The sequence below is a fragment of the Otolemur garnettii genome, unplaced genomic scaffold (genome assembly GCF_000181295.1).
Source record: "Otolemur garnettii isolate 467f Iridium unplaced genomic scaffold, OtoGar3 scaffold00005, whole genome shotgun sequence".
Taxonomy (NCBI): Eukaryota; Metazoa; Chordata; class Mammalia; order Primates; family Galagidae; genus Otolemur; species Otolemur garnettii.
Window position 1 is genome coordinate 13,990,101 of NW_003852400.1, and position 4,948 is coordinate 13,995,048.

Below are 4,948 nucleotides of genomic sequence, written 5' to 3' on the forward strand. Positions count from 1 at the left end.
AGACACCCTTGGCCACTTCATGTAAACCACTGACAATTTCTAGAGCACTTTGATTTTTTTTTTTTTTGGCTGGGGCTGGGTTTGAACCCTCCAACTCCAGCATATTGAGCTGGTGCCTTACTCTTTTGAGCCACAGGCACTGCCCTCTAGAGCACTTTGAGACTACTCTATAATTGCGGTCAAATTTTGTGATTAAACCTAGTGAGGGCAATAGACATTTCTCAAATAAGAGATGTGTCATTTACCGCTCTCCCCTACTCTAAGGTCTTCACAAGGAGACAGATAAACAGTTTTTTAATTCATCCTCCCACCTCATCTTCTTCATCTTCCTCTTCCAACCTTTTTCCTGGCAGCTTTAGCGGGACCCTCTGTACCATCAAACTTTCCTTTACCCTTACAGTCAGCAACTTCCTTCTCATACTTCTCCTTCACCATGGCTGCCTTAGTGATGAGGGGCTGCTTTTCACTGTCACTAAGTTATTTCACATCTTACCCAGCTTTTTGTCACATCTCCAATAGAGATACTAGGGTTTGTAGACTTGCTATTGGAGTGGAATTCTGAACTGAATAGGAAAAATCCAGATGGTGGCATTAGGGTCCTTCTTTTTTCCTCCTTTAGCTGGTCCATAATCCTTCATGTCCTGATCATAGCGGACTTTATCCACCTTTGCCATTTCATCAAATTTAGACTTCTCTTTCCTAGATATTGCCTTCCACCTTTCAGAGCACTTCTTGGAAAATTCTGCAAAATTAACAGGGACCTCTGGGGTTTTCCTCTTATGCTCTTCTCTGCGTGTCTACACAAAGAAGGCACAGGCAGGCATCTTGCCCTTTGGTTTCTTGTGGTCACCTTTAGCCATCTCGAGTGTCTTGTTCACTAGTCTTAAAGAATCATTTTTTTTAATTTGCTCATAAAAATACACTCTTTGTAGAGATAGACCCAAAAGAAAAATAGATAAATAATGCAGTATATCAGAAGACAGCTTTGTAGAAAAATGAAGCAAAGAATAAAAAGTGCTAGGGAAAGGCTATCACAATTTTGCATCGAGCATTTATAAAATCACTGCATGAGGAGGTAGTACGATGCAAACATTAGAGGAGAGTGAGTGAGAAAATCATACACAAACTGAGGGAACAGCCAAGGCATACATTCAGTGTGGACGTGCCTCTAGGGGATCCAGAGAACAGCAAGGAAGGCAGAATTGCTGGGAATGACAGCAAATGAGAGACAACAGCAGATGATTAGATCAAGAAGGTAATCATGGGGCTGTGAAGGTTATTAAAATATTATTGAGGTTTATTATTTAATAAATACAAAAAAATGAAAGGTTTTAAGCAGACGTTGAAGATCAGATGTCCCTTGTACAGGCTCATCCTGGGTGCTGTTTGGTTGCTAAGAGATGAAAGGGTGATCAACTTCAGAAACAGAATAACTACATAAGAAGTGTCACAGTCAGGTGAAACATTAAGGGGTCTTATATCTGGGCTGTACACAGTAATGGAGGTAAGGAGAAAATTTTGAATTCTAGATAGATTTTGAAAGTGAAATATTCTAATTACTGATGAATTAGGTGGGGGGATGAGAGAAAGAGTTAACAAAGTAGAGTCCAAAGTTTGGGGCTTTAATAACCAAAAGGTGGAGTTGACATTGTGGTGGCAGGGAAGATGGCAGGAGGAGAATATTGTAGGTGGAAGATGAAGTGTCCAGTCTTGTATATACCAGGAGTGCCCAAAAAGGTACGTACATTTTAAGGGATCTTCTTGGAAGTAAAATTGATCATTCCCCCAAAGTTTATGAACTGCAGGTAAACGGGTATACGTAGCATGTCTAGATACACCTGACCAGCAATGGTACCTTCAGTTTGACGTCAAAACACAGTACATAGGTAACACCTCTTAAAAGTGAAAACATTTTTTGGTACCCTCTATCAGAAATTCTTGCTCAATTTCCAAATGAAGTTCTCAGGGAGATTGTTGAACATGAATCTGGTCAGCCTATAAAATGCATTTAAAGTCAGGGCCTGAGTGGCATAATTAGTAAATGAGAGGATGTGCAGATGGAGAAGTGAGCCCTAGAGTGCTCTGCTGTTATAGGGAAGATGGCAAGAGGGAAGAAAGTCAGAGCACCTGGTGCTATACAAATGGAGAGAAGTAAGAGTTACAGTTTCAAAGAAGTGATACACTACTGTATTTCAAATGTCCTTGGTAGTCTATATAAGCTAAAGAATACAATTAAATGTTAGATGTAGCATTTGAAAGTCTTTATTGAGCACAGCAATGAACAGATTCTATGTTTGGGGACAAACATAGAATGAAAGTAAGTTTATGAGAGAATGGAAGGAGAGAATTTGAACACAGCTAACACAGACAATTTAATCTGAGGATTTTGTTCTAAAGAGGAGTTGAGAAATAAGCAGTTGCTGAAGAGAAAGTGGAACCATGGGAGTAATTTTTTAAGACAAGAAAAAATAAATTGAAATGATGGGAAAATGGATGAAAATAACCTAGTGAACAGAAAAAAGTTGATTATGTGAGGTTTAGAAGAGAAAATTATAGAATAATGCTTTTTAAAAGGCAGAGAGAATAGAATCTGTTTCCTAAGTGTAGAGGGTTGACCCATTCAAGAACAAGACCTTCACAGTCTTAGTTTTATGAAGGAAACACAGAGTAATAGGGCTCAAGAGTGGATATAAGTGTGTGGCTGGATGTGGTGTGGAAGGGTAAGGACATTCTCTTTTGATGGCTTCTCTTTTCTTGATGAAAATGAAGCAATTTTATCAGAGCAGAATGAGGGTGAGAGAAGTGCTGATTTCCGGAAGAGTGAGGAATTCAAAATTGTTAAAAGAGGACAAAAAAATGACTGACTAGAAAAAAGCAGTAAGATTGCCACACGGCATTAACAATCCAACTCGTGGAGTCACCACAGTTCTCTATTTTTCTCTAGCCACATTCAGTTTCATGGAAATATGTTTGTAGGAAATTATAATTTGCTTTAAAACCAAAGGACTAAGCGTTTTCTTAACAAGTTGGAGGTAAAAGAAAGTTAAGGGAATGTACAAGGGATGACTATGATGATTGACTATGAACTTTAAAAGGACGGAGGAAGAAAGTGAGAATATGAGTCTATCTATGGTTTACTAAGTTTGACCGGGGCCATCACTTGGCTTTCTATTGACTACCTATGTTTAGTTGACTCCTTTTAAAGAAATTTTTAAAAATATGTATTAGTTTTTCTTTAACCCTGGGCATTGTAGAAACTGGATTTTCTCTTTTTTTGAGCATCTGGATTCTCACTCAAGTGCCCGTTCAGGGATTGGCTAAGCACTTTGACTTTGTGTAAAGGTAGTTTTGTATTGTGAACCTGTGTACAGCCCACAGTATTCCCCATGCTACTCGGGACTAATTCTCCAGATTCATTCTCCATAGATACCTTGTTAAAGCCTTATTTTAAATCTCTTTTAGGGCGGATCCAGTGTAAGTTATATTCTCAGATACCCTTATTTCTATACAAAGGATTTTCCATAGGCTAAGCTGGTTTTTGAAGTTATTTATGCGATCTCTACAATCTGGCAGGACCAAAATTCAAATAACCCCAAGACTGTTCTTCCTGCTAATATCTCTGTTCCACCCTCAACTTTATAGGAACTACTATCTGGAAAACCTTAGGAGGTTTACCTGTATGTTATAACCAGCTTAAGACTTAACTGTTACTGCCCCTTTCCAATATTAATGAGGAGAATCTAATTCTTATCATTTGGATATGTTAAAATTGTATTTTATTGTGGTCTTAATCAAAAATTCATTGATCAGTTATAAAAATTAATTGGGATTTGTTACTGTTTACTTTGATTTTTAGACCTGAAATATTTGACATTGTATGAAAATTGATCCAACAATTCATTAATTCTTTATTGTCTTCATACACTCAAATACATCAGTAAAATCATGTTAGAATTAATATCCATTGATAAAAAAGAGAAATGCATTCAGGAAAAAAATTTTTGGTGAAATCAATAATCATCTGTTTATAATCAGCTTAATTTCAAGTGTGCATGCTTTTCCTATTAATGTAATAACTTATAATTTAGAGTTTAACCCCTTGTCTCTAAGTTCCAGTTACTCCCAGAAGTATTTTTATTAAGTCAAAAGTACAATGAAAGAAAATGTAAAATGCATTCACAGATTGCAAGATTTTATTTTCAAATATTCTGAAAATATCATTTAAAGCCAATTCACCCATTCTGTTATATTAATCCTTGGAAAATTATGCATGAACTTTGTTCATGAAGTGCAAATTTTTGAAAAGATGGCCTCAGTTAAAATTTCTCTCTGTCTCTATAACTTGTTAATCTCTCTGTCAAATAAAAAATGAGACAGGATCCCGTAGTAATCTTAATTATAAATCAGAATGATTTGTGCAGTTTTCATCTCCTTCAGAAAATTGCACAGTCACTTGTATTATGTTATATTGAAAGATTCGTTAAAAATACATAAATTCCACCCCAAAATTAATGTAAACTTAAACATAATTTGTCTAAGTATGTATGTGAATATTATCAATAGGAACAAAATATCTATGTTCTGTCAGTGACATAACATAGTCACTGACAACTAATTCACCATCAAGTCAATCATAAATGTGAAATATATTGTTTAGACTTAGAAAGTTAAACATAATTCTTCGTTTAGTTTCTAAGATAACTTGTGTTAATCTACAGAGGATTTATATATTACAAAGCAGCCTCTTTCCATAAGTCTGTAATTTGCAAATCACTATGTCAGTCCACGAGGAGCCCCTGGGCATCCTTATCAACTCTATACTGTTAGAATTAAGTTCTGGTAATTCTCATCTTTATTATCAATTAAAGCAGTATCTAGCACAAAATAGTATGTGTCTCCCTCCTTTTTTTTTCCCCTTCATCCAGACCCCTTTCTCTGGCCTTGCTCT

General features: G+C 36.2%; 1 pseudogene; it reads right to left on the reverse strand.

Moving 5' to 3' along the window:
- Positions 1 to 299: 299 nt before the first annotated feature.
- LOC105887947 lies at positions 300 to 860 on the reverse strand (annotated as a pseudogene).
- Positions 861 to 4,948: the final 4,088 nt, after the last annotated feature.